Below are 19058 nucleotides of genomic sequence, written 5' to 3' on the forward strand. Positions count from 1 at the left end.
ATAGTCGAAGAGGGTAATTAATGTTTTCTGTTTGACTATATGTATAATATTTATGATACAACATAGAGCTTAGGCATTCAGCGACAGCTAGGCTCAAACAATTTTGACAAATGATTTATTCCTGAGAGTATTATATTATGTGATGTTATTTGAAATCTAATATAACAGACAGGAGGGTTTATTGTAAATGATACAAAGGTTATTCTGAAACAAAAGCGTATTAGTATATAAACAAAGTGTACTATTACATAATCGTCTATTTCTTTTAATTTATCTTTACCTGTAATTATATTTGAAAATAGAATTATAGTTTAATTTTTTAAAAAGCATTAGTGACGAAGAAACATTTATAAAGGTTAAAGTTTTGTCGAAACATAAACAGAGCAAGAAATTATTTTAAGGCCTTATTACCATGTATCCTAAATCCCTACATTAGTCATTACTCCAGTCGACCATAAACGTGTATATTATAAGGGACACAGGGTTCATAAAACCCAGTAAGAGGTCTGTAAGTCCTCGCTTTGAAGCGACGTCCTGAGCGGCTTATTGCTGTAATCCTCTCACAGGTCACTCAAGCGACGTCACCTGTGATCACACGTTTTTATCCACATATGCCGGCTTGACAAGACATTCTGAGATGTGGTCAGTTGGATATGGTTGTATGTTTAATATATATTATTCCTTGAACGGGATGTTTTTCAATTAGTATAATTCGAAGTAATTAATTATTCCTTTGATGATGTTTTTTAATTATAAATTTTTCAATATATTTGTTAGGCGGACGTGCAAACGGGCTTCTACAGCGTGTTAATATTAATCATTTCTATATTAGATTTTAACACATATTTTAGCGTAACATGAATATTAATTATGTTTCATACAAAAGATTTTGTTACATCGTAAGCCTCTTAAAAATTTTACTATTCAAATTCATATTAAATGTAGCCACGTAGCCAACCTAATACAACATTAATAATTTTAAGTGCTAGCAACATTAATTTATAGATGTCACCAGCTCATATATTAATCAGAGTGTATATGTTTATGTTTTAGCTTATATTCGTGTATATTGTACACATGCATACCGTTGACTAACTTGCATAGTTGCGCTTATATAACTGACTTGATCACAAATCATCCCGACATGTGTCAAGTTATAGCTAACATTTATCTTCCGTGCGTTTTGACAGCACCCAGCCGCCATATTGTATTGATAGACCGAATTATATTCAAATTCAAAGTGATACAATTTTCGGTATTGAGTTTAAATTTCCTTTGAATAAAAGAGTTTTATAAAGAGTCTAGACAAATTGAATGATGTTTCTAGATAACATTTTTGTTTCTATGTCAACTTCCTTTGATTTTGTACGTCTTTGAAATTTGCTTCAGAGATTGTTATCTATTAGAAAATAATGGCTAGTGCTAAGGCAAATTATGTTGGAAACTAAGCAAAACTTTGCACTAGTGACGTAATGATTTCCCAGCTTTACGCTTACGATTTGTGCTATTACGGCATTAATATGTCACTCAACTAAATACAGACTTGGATGTTCGAAAATGTACTAATAAAATGTACCTTACTATTCCTACAGGTTATATATTAATTCGATGGTACAATAATTTTCATTTTTAAATGTTTTACTTGCACTGTCCTATATTTTTTTATTTAAGTTTTTGTCAAATGTTGAATATTGAAATGTCATCTTGAAGTTATTTTTCATTCTTTTTGTATCCTTAGAAAGACTAAGGCAGCTAGCCTTTGTCTTTCGATGCTTTAAAATTACTGAATATCTCGTGCCTAATGCGTAGTTTTTATATGCAATACATTTAATTAATAAACAAAAATTTTATATTGTAGAGATAGTAAATAACATAAATAAAATTATAATAACAATATTTATTCTCGTTCTGTAAATATTTTAATTATTAGACACTTAGATTAATTCATTAATTTAAATGTCTGTTTTTTTTAAATATAAAAATCGAATACTTTCAGTCGTAAAGAACGACATAGTATATTTTTGGTCATCACAATTCCCAAATTGTATTAAACTTCGGTACAGCAAATTTAATTAAGCTATTTGGGTGAAATAGTTGCTCAATCGGGACTGATCATCCATCCGCCTGTGTCAGACCTCCCCATTTAGTAATACAGTTATCAGCCAGTGAGAATTCCAATATACATTTCTATTAGTTTTCATTCGATACACGACCAGCATGAAATACTATTCAATACATTTATAAATACTTTTATTACTATTAGTAATAAAAGCAAAAAGATAGCGATTTAAATATATTTACTTGTTTTACGTTACTCTTAAAAAGGTACCAAGGAGTATTCTACCAAGGAGACTATTGTAGTATTGTGGCCAGTAAGTGGGCGAAGATTGCGATTCAAATCCAAACGATTTACATCGTGTTTTTCATTAAATGTTGTTCACGTGACACATCTCATACTTTTATTATCTATATTAATATTATAAATGTGAAAGTATCTCTGTCTATCTATCGCTCTTTCACGACCATACCGTTGAACCGATTTTGATGTACTTTTTTTGCCTCACATATGACTACCAACACTATAAAAAACGAGCGAATCTGCGGGCTGTTTCTACATATTTAGTATCTTCCACAGATTAATTCCTGCATCGATTAGTAAATTATACATGTTATAAAACGACTTTCAAGTGAATGACAGTTCTATTTAAAACACGAGTCGCAAAAACACGTACAAACGAAACTCCTACCGAAATTTCAGTATGAAGTAAATTGAAAAACAATTACATTTGTAATTCACTGATGTGTATCACTACGTAAACAATATAACAGAATGTTTTACTAAATACCTATGTTCTCAAAGGCCAGCTCACATGTTCCATATATCCAGTGCGTGTCATAAACCATAATACGTCGTAACTCGTCCCAGAAACCCCATAAAACATTAGCTTGCGAATGTAAATGGAATCTTGACACTTGAAGTTGTTATTCTATTGCTATGTTGTTCCTTATCGTTCGGTTATGTAATAGAGAAATGTAGCGATACGTAATAATTCCATTTAGGGTCGTTTTGGCCCTCTGACTTACTGATCGCTTTCATCGAGATTATGTAAAATGGAATATAGGATAAGTGGAAAAGAAAATATTACATAATTTATATAGAACTAGTTTTCTTTTTTATAGAATTCTAGATGTTTTACTCAATGACAACTTACTTAAGTTGACAGGTTTCTGCGGATGTGTAAGCTTAAGGTATGTGGAGCATCATAGAGTGGAGGATCACTCGTAATATAATTAACTAGCGGCCCGGCCCAGCATCGCACGTGAGGGCATATGCTTTTTTTTTTAATATTTTATTTATTGTTTTTTGTTGCTTTTTCCCGACATGTATAACAATTGTCATAATTTCAACTTATGTACACAAAAACCTTAATAAATCATATACCTAAACCTTCCTTATGAATCCGTCTGTCTATTAGTGAAAATCGCATGAAAATCCGTTCAGTAGTTTTGGAGATAATCGCGATCACACAGACAGACAGACGCGGCTGGAGGGACTTTTTTATAATATATGTTGTTTAAAAAAAACACGAATTAAATTTAATTTATTTTCACTTTAAGAATAAAGTAAAATATATTTTATCATTTGAAAATCGAAGAGGACTTAATGGATTAAACATGAGGACTTTAAATAAAGAATGCGGGTTCACACACCATTGAGCATTATTTCTTTTTTATTCTAAGCGAGGAGAGAAAACTACAACGAATAAGTGGCCTAGCAGATAATAAATGTTATAATATTAATTTGCGATAAAAGTGTCCGTAAAGTAACATGTTCGTGGATTGATTGAAACTATGCCTCCAATTTCATTCGACGTCTACATCTATCTTTAGATTATTTCCAGTTGATTTAGGGGAATGGTATCTATTTGAAGGAATAGCCTATAATATCTTCCAATTCCTATTTCATGGCTTGGTATCAAATTCATTGATTTATTATACATACATGGGAATCAATTTGTATATGAAGTTGAAGTAGGTATTCAATATCATAATCAATATTGAATACTACAACTTTGCATACAAATTTATAGTTTAATGAAAAATAAATTAAGTCTAATTGACATAAGATGTCTCATTGGTGCGCAAGAAACCTAATCTTCCTTTTGAGGAGAAGATTAGGAATTTCATCATCATCAGCCTGTAGCCGTCCACTGCTGGACATAGGCCTCTCCAAGTGCACGCCACCCTCGTGCAGTAAGATGTGTTCTTACTGGGAATTTACTGCCGCATATATCCATATAGTTTCTCACCCATCACGTGCAGGTTTGATCATGTTCATCATCAAGGTTTCCCTACACCGAGGAGTACGAGATGAATCATTAACACCAATTACGTAGGTACATGAATTCAATGTAGATTACCATGGGTCCAAACTGATAATCAGCGGTGAAGATTCGTGTCTTGTAATCCCTGGGTCATCGCGGCTATTGGAAATAGGTTAAAGTTTTATGAAATATTAATTGCGTTCGATTTATAAAAGTCCATATTTTAACAAAGTTTCGAGATCTTTATTTTGTTAATTAATTAAAATATTCTTTCGCCTTTCAGATAATGAGGAAAAAATTTGGTATCGATTCTAAGTCCATCCAATTTTTCCGACGCGTTACATAATTCATTATGAGTCAAATTTTCAAGCGGAATTCATTCCTGATTAAGTTTCTCTTGAATTTGACTCAACACCATTCGAAGTACTCTCTTATACAAGGTATTAAGACCTTTTTTATGGATTGATAATAATCAATTATAAATGAAAATAATTATTCTTTAACATACGAGTTCTAGGAAATCGCTTCATTTTTGCTGTTTTCAGAATAACGCCTATTATAAAAGTTCACTGTGTATTTTATTCAATTTCATTCCTTCTTAAGCAATTTTTCGTTGAAATCGTAATCATTCTTCCATAGTATTTTTCATTCGTAGCTACATTGGCAGCCGTCTCGAAACATGTCAGTACGGAACGTGTCTTGTACCAATATTGGGGACATGCCGCAGCCTGTTACCGCCACAGGCACTACACAAAAAGCCCTCAACAAAACTGGGGCGTGATCAAAAATGTAAAACGTAACAGCCAACTTGGCTCAGTTCTACTTGTATATATCTAGCGAATATTGTCAATATTTATTTGGCTCCCAGCTAGTTGAACTATTCATAAATGAACATTTACGAGTTGATATTTACAATTTTTTGATGTATTGGAAAATTTGGAATCGTTTGAATTACGTAAATAATTTAATTGAAAACAAGTCTGTTATGTTAGTACTACTATGTCGTATCGTTTGGAATGCAAATTCCTATTATGATAAACCAGGTAGTCAATAGTTGGTCTTTTAAAATAAATTCAACAGGCATTTGTTGATTTATCCATCTTAATTGAAAAAGAAATGCTCGTAGAAAACACACGCTGTAAATTTGACAATGATTGTTTCCTATCTTTCACCTAAACACTGCCTTCTTTACATAACGATTCAGTATATACACATAACATTAGTTACACATGTGTGAGGCGTGACTAATGCAATAATTATTAAGTTAATCAGATACAAATCGGTCGTATATTCTATGCTTAGGCTGCCATGCATCTACGTCATTATCATATTATAATTCGTGGAGGGAAGTACGAAATTTGATATTAAACAAGCACGTGACGTGTGACGTTACTGCATTGCGCGTTCATTACTGATATTAAACTCGAGAAACACGTATGTTTAATAAGCTATGAATTTACTTGTCATATCAAAGTAGACTAGAAACATCATTAAGGGATTAACGACTCTTTGGAGCTGTCATTCGTTGGTGAAAGATTAGAATTTTGATTAACAAGATAATAATTATCGTATAAATATTTTGTTGATAAATTCCCATTTTTGTTTACTATTGGAAAAAGCATCCTCATATGACAACGCTTGGAGCCTATTCCATCGCTTTGGATTTATACATGTGTTTAAATATGATCATAAATAATAGTTTGTGATAGAGCTTTGTGCAAGCCCATCTCCACCTCTCTATCTACCTACCTCCTGACTATAGGTAGGTAGGTAGGTAGAGAGCAGCAATTTGTATTGTTGAGTTAAGATTTGAAGGGTATTTGAGTCAGTGTAACTACAGATATAAGGTACATGATAATTTAGTTGCCAAGGTTGCTAGCGCGTTGGAGATAAAAGAAAATACTGATTAAAATTACAGCGCCAATGTCTAAGGGCGGTGACATTTATGGTAACCATAAGGCGATCCTTTAACTCGGCCGCCATCTATGCCATAAAAAGATAATCATATTGCAAGAACGTTCAACATTTTCTAGACTATCCTGACCTTAATACCTTTTGAAAATTATCCTACAATCAAATACTGGAAGAAAGAGCTAGTATAATTATAAGAACCTACTAGTTAGACCCCATTGTTAGACGTGCATTGGAAATGTAAGAAATTGCTCTGAAAATGTCAATATCAACTTGAGATGTGGATAGAACTCTCACCAGTTAAGTACCGTGGACACTATCCACTTCTGGATAAGAATAGAAACTGTTTAATTTGTCAATATATTTAGTATTATTAACTAAGCTTTCCAGGTGGATATTTTGCTACATATCCAAAAATAACAATAATTGTAACTAAACTTACATATTAATGATTAGAAAAAGTAACTTGATTATCAATTTGTGGAAGAATTAATCTGTTTTGAGATAATGTATTGTTTGAAGTCGTTTTTTTTATTTTTGTTAATAATATTTTTTTTACAAATTTTCATCCAACTATTTTCTTGTTTTTATTAAATGTAACATCGTTTCAAAGTAATTCCATTGTAGATGTAATAATTACTGTATTATTTATTTTAATAACACAACTTTTCTCGTTATTATGGGTATTTTGTTTGACAGGTAACGCGTCATCATTGCTCACGCGATTCCCTGTAAAGATTAGTTCCGGTACTATATACAAAATAATTATTGTATATCTTCGCTATTATAACAAAAAACTTATTTCATATTAAGTAATAATTTAACATTACAAAATGTGTTGTCACTTTATTGTAAATAGTTGAATTTAACGCTTTAAATTTAATTGGTTATCATACGTATTAATACAGTAGGAAAAGTATTATAATAAAAAAGATGTAAAACAATACTATGTTCTCATAGTCATACGACCTTTTATTGCAACAGTACCATATTGCTCTTTCTAATTTAAGATATTATTTATTCTACGCAAACTTTACATTGTTGTGTGCGCCAGTGAAATTCACAAGGGACATGACATCTTAGATAAGGTTGTTAACGACACATTGACCGTGTTAGGAATTGTTTAATAGCACAATGTATAATTACAGTGTCAGTCCTATGATACTTGAAAACTAGTAATAAGTGTTACATTTGACTTTTTTGGATAGTAATGAATACGTAGATAGATTATTTATTTAAAAACTATTTTGATAATGCATACCGTTTCAAATGGTAACTAATATTATATTTACTATCGTGACTAAATACACAACGCTCATTGGTCGAATATCACGTCATAGAGTATCATTGACCATTCAGATAATACCTTAAGTAGTTAATCGGAGTTTGATCAGCAGTTTCAGAAGTTGAAGTTCATTTAATCGTTTATATGATTAAATTCGAGGAATCATCTTGAAAACTAATGTTATTGGCAAATTTCTGAAATCAATTATTTGTTTTAGAATACCTCACATTCCGATTGGCCTTCATTCAAAAGTTGTCTGAGGCAATTAGGCTTATTAATTGAATAGTATGTTTTACTTTCGTGGAAACTCAGTAATTGATATTAAACTTTTTATTAATTAATTAAATTCATTGATTTTATACGAACATTTTTTTTTAAAATAATTTATCAATTCATTTTTTCTACACAAGTTTTAACATGGTGAACGGTGGTTTTAGCAAAGTATCCTCCATTATGACAAATTTAAGATTTTTAGAATGTTAGCTGAGATGGCCAGTGATTAGAACACATGCATCTTAACCGATGATTGCGGGTTCAAATCCAGGCCAACACGACTATATATATGTGTGCTTAATTTGTGTTAATAATACATTTTGTGCTCGGCGGTGAAGGAAAACATTGTGAGGAAAGCTGCATGTGTCTAATTTCATCAAAATTCTGCCAACCCGCATTGGAACAGCGTGGTGGAATATCTTCCAAACCCTCTCCTTCATGGAAGAGGAGGCCTTATCCTAGCAGTGGGATATTTACAGGCTGTTACTTTATTTTTACTTTTTAGTATGTTAAAACGATTATTCTTAGAAATACACCGAGACGATAAAGACTCACAGATATCATCAAATTTCCATTTTTATTCAAATTAACATTTAGAGCGTTAGTCTATTTGCCCCTATTCTCGAATACTTCTTCGCCATCTTAATTTGTACGTGACTCTCGGAGTTAATTAGTGAAATTACGAGATCTAGTTGAGTACATTTTTTGCCAGTCCTCTGGCATTTAGACACGGCCATTGTGGAAATTAAATTAACATTTAAACTAGTATGCCTAGATGTTATTTAAATTACAACTGAACTCAAGTTGTTATTTTTGGTCTTCAAATTAAATTAAACTATTCATATTCTAAATTTAAAAAATATATTTTTTATTGAAATATTTTTTTTAAATTTGGAACTACTAAAGAAGACCGTTTATTTCAAGTCAGTGTAACATACTACTTTCTCAACTCCGGACTAAAAATAATTTCTTAAAGGAAAACTTTTTTATTAGTCCAATTAAGGAAATAGTCCCAAGATCTGTAATGTATTAACAACAATACAGTTTCAATAAATAATGTACAAAAAAAAAACAAGGCATTAGGTCGTTTTGTAATTCGAATGTGTCCATTTCAACTGAAGCGTGATGTTCTTACGATATATCTATACATAGTTGAATGCTATTGTGCTAAGGCTACTGGTGTGAGAAATGGGTATATTCATGATCGATAATATACGTTACGCCCCGATTGAGTTACTTGGAAACTTCTTAAACGTATCGTTTACATATCAAATGGTTCTATTCAAACAATTCCACTTTTATATAACTATCAAACCGACTTCTTAATGTAAAAGGCTTTTTAAATTTGGATTGCTGATATTTTCAGCCAACCAAATGCGATTATCTGTTGAAAGAGTAGGTTCCTCATCGACTTGGCCGGGAATCCAACCTATGACCTCAGAGTGGCGTACCCAGGAAAACCGGTGTGCACTTACTGGATATGATTTTTTACTTTGATGTTTATTAAAATTATCTCATTAGTTTATGAATCCCTACTAATATTATAAATTCGAAAGTAACTCTTTCCAGCCATACTTTCATACCACTAAAACGAATTCGATGAAATTTGGTATGATTACCTATGTATTATGATTACCTATATTATATATATAGGTATATGATTATTATTAGTATTAAGAAAAAACATGCGCTACATTTTAATAAGTAAGCCCTTAAACGCGAGCCAGGCGAATGACAACTTATATAACTAATGATACAAATAATATATGTATGTTGTGATGAGTAGTTTCAATTTTCATATAGGCTATATATTTCTTTATTCTCTAGCCCCTGGACTATAATTGCAGGTTTTTTACCACTTATATCACAGCTAATGCAAAGACTTATAAATATAAAAAATATAGATTTCGTTACGAACAGACGGCGCGTACATTCGTTTAACCAATAGCACAATATAGCAGTGTGAATACTTCTAATAAAGGTTGTACTGATATGTTATTTTATATTCGAAACAAAACGAAATTTACTTTATTCTGTAGATTATAAGGATCAAAATCGGACAGATATATCGTTCTTAAACTGATAAGTTTATACAGTACCAAATCTATACAAATAAACGCGATTCCTGTCCTAGAGAAATACATTTTTTTATTTCACTCAGATACTAAAAATAACGAAATCCAAGTCCATATTGTTTTAGGTTAGGCACACTTTCGTAACCTAGAAAGTAATTCAAATGAGCTTAAATCGTGCCAGTACTTTGTACTGTATTTCAAATAGAAATGTCTGGTTTTATAAAATTATCATATGTCATACAGACTTCTAGTTATATAGGTTAATTTTCTGCTTTTTGCATACTAGATAACCTTTTGCGAAGCACTGTATCTGCCATTGTTTGACAATTGCACCGTATTTTTGTCCTTTCTGATTATTTAAGTGTGGACTGACGTTCCATTTTTGAATTATTCCATGATGTTATATACATTTTGTTATCTGTGGTTATGCTGGCATGATTATCATGTCAATTGTCAAAGAATGGCGTGTTTACAGTTAAGTGTTTTGTTAAAAAATATTTTGCTTAAATTTCTTGTTTGTTTTTTAATTCAAAATTTATACCAATATAAACAATTTTGTTTTGAAATGTATTCAATGTTTTTTTTTTCTTTTGTTTCAGGTTCGTATATGGATTCTATTTCGCAAGGTTTGAATATTATTTCATACGTATTTAATATTTAAATATATGCCTCAAGATCTGTCACATCAGTTAGGCAAATCTCTAACAAGAAAATCGAAACTACACGCAGAATACGAGTTTGAAATGTCAGAATGATCGATGTCGATATGCGACATTGACTATAATAATTATGAAATGCATAGGAGACACGTATCAAAATGGTGTATATCTGTAAGTCGGTTGTCACCATTTCACGAGTGAGATATAGCATACGAAACGTTGATATTTTTTGAATATTTGAGAAATATCTTTTTTGTTTCCATAGATAAAATTTCTGTATGGTCCATATTAATAAGTAAGGAAACTATTGTTCAACAAAAAAGTTTTTATATTTTATCATAATACTTCTCTTCTTACTACTCTAATATCAATATACTTTATGTGATGCCTCATATGGCTCTGAATCTTTTTAAATAGGTTTTATATATATTTGTTTTTCTATTTTATTCGTAATAAAATCAGAGAGTAAGCTAATTGTTTCTGTTTAAAGAAGGCAAACAATAAATGCAATTACAATTTGTAATTAACAATCAAGTAAATTACTTAGAAAACAAACGCGATTGTCGATTCACCTGTATGTACCCTATCTTTTACGGAAGATACACCTGGTTTCCACTAGCATATTTATTGATATATATATATATATATATATAACATCAATCAAATGTCGAATCACTATGATTTGTGACAGCTTGAACCTAACAAGCGATGAGAGACGATAAGAGAGAGAGAGAGAGTGATCTCCTCGTATTCACATTGATATATTTTTCATGTGTGAGAGGAACATATATCCGTCTCTTTCTAAGTTAAATAACTAAAATACTTCGTTAACGCGTTCGTTATATGGCAAAGATTTTGGGTCGAAAAAGTACTTGAATTCAATTTGATTTTGGCGAACCGTGCCTATTGTGTTTCCTTTAAAGAACTAAATGTAAGGACACTCAGCGCCACGTCTTATAATTGACTCATTAAAAAAATAAAATAATGAATGTACAAATGATTAAATTCATTCAGTTCTGCAGTGTTCTTGAAGTGAACAAATTAGGAAAAAATAAATTACACAAAAAATCAACAAGGAAAATATATTTAATTTTTCTCAGTCCCTTTGTCTTTCGTTTCAACAAAATATCACGTACAAATAAAGCTAACAGAGCAATTAGAAAGCGCAAACGCCACAGCCATTATTTCGTGTGTAATTAACACAAACGTGTCTAAATGGTAAATAAATTACTTGAATCCCATTCTGCGCGAAACGTCAAGCGTGTGCTGAAATAGCATTAGAGATAAAAGGGTAATCTTATTGGCTTTATTATGCTTTCGCTTGCTTTAAACGCAAAACGTCGCCCTCGGAAGCATCGAGAAAACTGCAAACAAAAACGATATAACGATTAACGCTGTCAAACGAATATGTATCATGCAATGTAGATGTTAGAGTATAATTTTCAATGACGCATTTATAGATATAAGTTAGACCACAGTAAAATTTCATGTAGGTGAAGACATCTTTGATGTGCACCCTCGCCTCAGGCGTGAAAGGCTCTCATAGATAAAGTGCATTTCGATATTAGAAGTTTGAAACAGTTTTAAAGTGAAATTTACGGTGGAAACTGTTTTCTTCTTTACACGCTCTCTGTGATACGATGGAATAGATTGAAGGATGTTACACGCTTCTCAGGATTTACTAGACCGCGATTTTCGAGTAGGTTTAGTTATCTCACCTTAATTTTTCTACAGAATATGTTACTTTTGTTACGTAAGAATTATTTAAAGGAAACATATCGATTTAAGATGGGTGAAATACAAATAAATACACTGATACAATAAGGAAAAGAAATAGTACATAAATGATAACTCTTTACTTAAGAAATAGGAACAAAGTCAGGTTAAAATATTTGTCACAGAATTACTTTAAGCATACGAAGAGTATACGAAGGAAGGATATTTGTTTCGAAATATTCTGTGGAACTCAAGGATTAAGCCACAATGAAATCAGAGATGTGCTGTAGAATGTTTAACAAGAAAATTGACCTGTAACTTACTGAAGGGTGAGATACGAGACGAAAACTAGTTTGCCATATTGTGATTACCCACGGGATGTAACTTTGTTTATACAAATGTTAGAATGGCCTCGCGATGTTATTGATTTTGTTCCCGTACCGACATTATATGAATATCAGCCCAAATATTAAAGGACGCAGTATTTATTTCTCAATTTTTTATCCGTAGTATATCATTGTTTTCTTAGGATATTCAATAAATGTTTCTTATAAAATTATTTTTTGTATATTTATTGTTAATATTATTTTTCATATGACTGGTCAAAGGCGAGCTTATATTGGCTTTATTGAAGTTTCATTTCTCAAGACATGTTACGTATTCTTGGTAATAAATATACAATATTCCTTGTGCTGTTTTTGATTTGATCACTAACCGGGATATAAGTATTTATAATATTGCTAGCTTAATGCCTGCTGTTCAATGCCTCTTTGTACACGTTCATTATGGTCTTAAGAATAATCTTCGCGTTTAAGGCGTTTGGTTAAAACGATGGATATCCTACAGCGCCATTTAGTGGCTAGTTACAATAATGTATATGAACGTTGTTTGTTTGTATTTTTTCGCGTTAATCTCAGCAACTACGGGTCGATTTGAAAAATGTTTCAGTTTCTCAATTGTAGGGCATATACCCCATTTGCCCTTAGATTCGGCCCTGAGCCTATATACCATCTTGGTCGACCCATCCATCAGAATAGGTAACATAGATTAAAGTGGCGATGAGCAGCAGCATATGTTATGATTGTGACATATACATATATATGTGGAAATTTACATGGTAATCGGTCATTTTATATCGAAGACCAGGTACCAATATCCAATTTGATATTATTAATATCAAATCTATTCGATTTTCGCTTTCGTTGTTTATCGAAGAATGCCATTTTTTTTATGAATCATAAATTTACAAGATGGCAGAATTTTTGTTTTAATACCACGCTATTTTTTAATGTGTAAAATATTTTACACTAGTAAGCTTGAAATATTTAATATTTTCGCAATATATTTTATTAAATTTTATTATATTTAATTTAAGAAGATTAAACAAACTAACAAACATATATCTTTGTTGTATATAGATTTAATCTATATTTATATATTAATATTATGAATGGGAAACTAATTCTGCCTGACTATTTGTCTGTCGTTCTTTCACGATCAAACCGCTAAACCAAATATCATGAAATTTGTTATGAAGCAAACATGAACACTAAGAAAGGCTACTTTTTAACTAACACATGACACCTAACACTAAAACGCGAGTTAAGCCGAGGGCGAATACTAATTTTATATATTTTAATGCTAAAAAGGTCAGACCGTCAGGGGAATAATCTAATAGAATATTGTTTAAATTCTACAGATCGGTTAAAGCTTAGGCATTTGCGAATTCAATGTATGTACACAAAAATAAGTGACCTATATAAAACCGTCGCCTTTCTCTAAAATTAATGAATGAATAACCCGATATCCACGATGGTATAGAATCGCCAGACAGCGTAACAAACCCTATCATATGATATATATGTATCATATAATAATATGTATGTAGTTTCAAGTACATTAAGTATTAGGTACGATTATATATAGTTACCCAAACAATACGAATATACCTTGAGATTCAAAAGTATCAACGTGAGATTATCTCATTATTTGTGCTCAGATTATACATGGCTCCTATCTTTAACAGCGACTGTGCTCAAATTTATCCTTTGAACGTAGCAGCATTATATTTTCTTCAGAGATAAGTGCCGAATAATCCTTAAGTATGAATCAAGTTGTATTTGTATACGTTGAGAATATTACATTTAATCTGTTCGTGATTATTTTATACATTATTAATAAACAGAACACGTGTACGATACGTGTCTTATACGTTGATCGCGGGTTGATATACGAACAGGATCACTGTTGTAATGTACGTGTAACTTGCATGTGCTTGATTAAATTGTGACACACGTGCATGCACTGATTACTTGTTGGTAGGGTTTTGTGCAAGCCCGTTTGAGTCGGTGCCAGCCACTTATCAGATATTCGACCAAATAGCAATCCTTAATATGCTTGTGTACCTACTGGCTTGGGAGGTGTAAGCCAGTGTAACTATAAGTAGAAAACTAGGGGCCTAATATATTAGTTCCCAAGGTGACGCAATGGTGTAAGGAATGATCAATATTTCTTACGGCACTAAGGAAATGGTGACCACGTAACATCTGGTAGATCATTTAAAGTAATAAAGTAAAGTAACAGCCTGTAAATTTCGCACTGCTGAGATAAGGCCTCCTCTTCCATTAAGGAGAGGGTTTGGAACATATTCTACCACGCTGTTCCAATGCGGGTTGGTGGAATGCACATGTGGCAGAATTTCGATGAAATTAGACCCATGCAGAATTTAAAGCACATGTATAAATAGTGGTGAGTGGTAAGATGCACGCGTTCTAACCTCTGGGCCATCTCAGCTCCGGTGGGTCATTTCCGATTTGGAATTCAATTATATCTATTCATTATAATTGAATTAGTATGTATTAAATATTCGATATAGAAATTTCAAAATAATCTTTTGTTCTGTTCGAATAAAAGTTAGATTGCTATTACACAAATCAAAAGTTCCACTTCATTGCTATATATATTTCACGGAAAAACGCAATAAAGCACCTTTTTTTTTGTTTTTCCGTGGCTGTTGAAACTCCTAACTCACTTAATGCGGCGAGTTGTAACGAGTTGTCGAATTTGTTTGAAACCAAATTGTTTTTATGTTGCATTCGATTGGATTTTGTAAAGTTAGTCTATTTATTGGCTTATATTTGTTTTTTCGCATAATTTTAGTTCAATTATCATCAGCCGATTGAATCAACTCCGGGTTCAAAAATCAATAGAGTATAGATAACATTATTTAATTACGTTTTTTTATTCAATTTGTCTGTGATTCAGTAAAAGCCGTATCTATAAATAGGTCGAATAATTGCCATTAGGACGAGACGTAATTTTGCTAAAGCACATTTATTGGTTATTTAAATCGTACTATTTCAGTTGAATAACTAAGAGTCACCAGTTGTATGAGTTTATAGTTCCAATATATATTAGAGAACGTTAGTTTCTTCGCGTAGACCGTATATGTATTAAAATATATATATATTTGATGTGATCTAAAACTTATCACAAACAATATATGATATGATTTTTTAATTATTAAATGAACAGAGACAGCATATCCATCGAGATTGGATATCGATGATGAAAAAGATAGTACTTAGTTACTTTTGGTTTTTAGGTTCATTTCTCACTGTCCAGCAAAAACTGAGGGTAAATGTGGAACAAACTAAGTGAAACTGTTTATTTTAATTTATTACAAAACTTTTTGAACTAAACTTTTGTAGGTACTCAGTTGTAACAAGTCTGTTTCCCTAAAAATAGGTTCGAGATTTTTATTCAAACAAAAGGTAACAGCTCAATGTACCCTTTGCATTAGCTGCGAGTTTGGATGAAGAAAAAAAAAATTCTTTGAAATATTTCAACCGGGATTATAATCCTTAGGGTGGCACACATCATGCTTAAAACCACCATCCCTTCCATTACATAAAAACGCATGCTTCAAGCACAATTGTAAAGAGTACGTAAGACAACGTCACACACCCTCTGCGTCTCTTGGAAAAATTACCAGAAATATTTTCAGTCTGGATACGCCTAATACGCGTAATGAATTCAATCTCCGTAATGTAAAAAGGACTATCGAATCCCAAACAGTCCTTAAACAGTCGAAGTTATTCCTGGATCTTCAACGTTAAATAAACAAGCATCAGAGTACATTACGGCAAATTTTCACGATAGCGATGCCGGTGACGATACGAGTTCAACATTCTATTTAACCAAACCGATTACACGCATTTCTTTGATGGGCTCACTTTAATGGATTTTCCTGTTTACCCGCAAACTTTCCTACAATCTCTTAATCTGACGCAGTTTCTTGTACATATGTGATTTATGAACCCTCTGACGCCGTTGCGACTAGACGCGAACATTTATTCCGTTACCATAAGTATTTTATGGGCAGAAGAACGCTGGGTCGTAGGTCATTGTTTGCTGCCAAAGTTCTGCCTTTAAATATAACTTGATATACATTATACATTCAACTATTGTTTCTTTTTCAAATATTATTTTTTTACGTTAAGTTTATCCGTCCAAAAGAGCATCATACATTTTTGAATATTTTGTAGTTTATTGTTAAGATGTCATATAGAATAAATACAAGCTAACATTTTCCCGTTTTCGCATTTCAATACTTATTTGTTGTACTGGAGAATCGTAACAAAACCGTATTAATTTATTTCTACAGCGTTAACCCGATGAAAGAAAATCATAAATAAATCTTGACCTCAAACTATCCAACATATTTTTTTATTTAAACTAAAAATAGTACCATTCTTCTATTTACACAAATGTTGGTGGAAACAAAAGATCTTAAAAAGGTCGCGGTTTCATAAGTTTTCAATTTCTCACAATAGATTATTTGCCGTCGTATTGTTTAAAATGTTTAAAGTGAAAAGATATTTTAAATTTATCTCGCGTAAATTTAAAACATTTCAAATATTAAATAGAATATCTTATTTTACATTTGTAAATTTATATCTGTATTTAATATTGTTGAATATTTAACTTTTTAATCGTTTTATTTACACTAATTGATGAGTTTGGGTCTTGGTCACTGTGAAATCGTTGTTCTGGTGTTTCAAGGCTCAGAATTCAAATACATTTATTTACATTTAACACTTATGCCAATAATTACCTTTTGAAGTTATTGTAGATTTTCAGAAAATTGAATCTTGATAAATCTCGTCGATAAGTCTTGATATTGGTGTGTAGTTTATAATTTTATCATAAGTTTACAAATATTTATTGCACATTTACTTGGTGCTTTGTGCAAGCCCGTCTGGGTAGGTACCACCCACTCATCAGTTATTCTACCACCAAATAACATTACTCAGTATTGTTGTGTTCCGGTTTGAAGGGTGAGTGAGCCAGTGTAACTACAGGCACAAGGGACATAACATCTTAGTTCCCAAGGTTGGTGGCACATTGACGATGTAAGGTAATATATCTTACAGCGTCATTGTCTATGGGTGATGGTGACCACTTTCCATCAGGTGGCCCATATGCTCGTCCGCCAACCTATACCATAAAAAAAAAACAATGTTTTAAATCAAAATGAAATTCTAATGAATTATTTTAGTATTAATTGTTGAAATAAAATGACCAATTTATAATGTGGGCAGATGAATCTGCACACAGAATTTCCTTCCATTTACAAAAACATAGCGACACGTCGTTTTTGCATTTGAAATTTTAAAATTTGTCCCTGTATGTAAAACAATGAAAAATGGAGCATGAACTCGTGAAATTTTTACGTTACTCAACGAAATTGCTATGTACTGATTCCACATATACATATATATATATGTACGTACGTAGAGTATGTGGAAACCGCTAGCGTGGCTGCGAACAATCAGCGATCTGGGTTAAATGGGATATTATTGTCACAGAATATCCAATAGTCATGAATTTTAACCCTGTGTTATATAAGAAATGAAAATTTTATATTTTATTTAATTAAACTGTGACACTAATTAGTGCATCAACTAGCGTTTTAATAGATCAACAATAATTATATTTGTTTTGTATGTACATTCTAGAAAACTTATCTTATATCTTTTTAATTGTTAACAGAAATAGAGGAACATTCACACTTCATATTTACTGAGATAATAAGTGTACTAACACCTAACATATCAATAAAGATTGATCATCATAAAATATATATGCGTCTGAAAAATTCTACAAATATATCAGATTCTCTCTGTAGAGAGAGTAGTAAATATATGAGTTTATTTAATAAATTATCTTTTTATTGTTACTTATTAGTACGAATATATGTATTTTGAAAACAGTGTAATAATTCTTCATGTAACATTGTAATCGGTTAATAGTGCTCGGGGTATTAGAAGTCTCTCCTACCGTAAATCCTATTTCAATGGACGCTGGAGCCCTGTGGACCAAATCCTCTAATGCAAGTGTCATGTCTCAACAGAACCATTACGGCTTATTTAACCCTTCCGAGATCTGTTTCAAATAAGATCTAGTATTTACTTAAATAATTTACACTAACTAATAATATATTCATTAACAACTAACTACTAACAATAAATAAAAAATATGTGGACTCAGTAATACAAACGTGGAAAGTTTTTGCGTGAAGAAGAGATATATCAAGAGTTTGAATTTTTTTTAAATGTCTGTGTGTTCTTAGTTGTAGAATTTTCTGGTTAGGTACCATCCACTCATCAGATATTCTACCGCCTAACAGCAATACTTAGCACTGTTGCATGCCAGTCTAAACAGCGAGAGAGTTGACTAGTTGGGTTCATATTGGACAACGTAGAGCAAAGAAAGAATGGACATAATAATATAATATATAATCCAGTCGTAA

The 19058-nt window shown here is 31.7% G+C and overlaps 1 protein-coding gene across 1 annotated transcript in view; it reads left to right on the forward strand.

Annotated features, from left to right (window-relative positions):
- Positions 1 to 19058, forward strand: part of LOC124537176 (semaphorin-1A) — a 348540-nt gene that overhangs the window by 69749 nt on the left and 259733 nt on the right. The window lies entirely within an intron of this gene.

This window comes from Vanessa cardui, chromosome 18 (assembly GCF_905220365.1).
Source record: "Vanessa cardui chromosome 18, ilVanCard2.1, whole genome shotgun sequence".
NCBI lineage: Eukaryota > Metazoa > Arthropoda > Insecta > Lepidoptera > Nymphalidae > Vanessa > Vanessa cardui.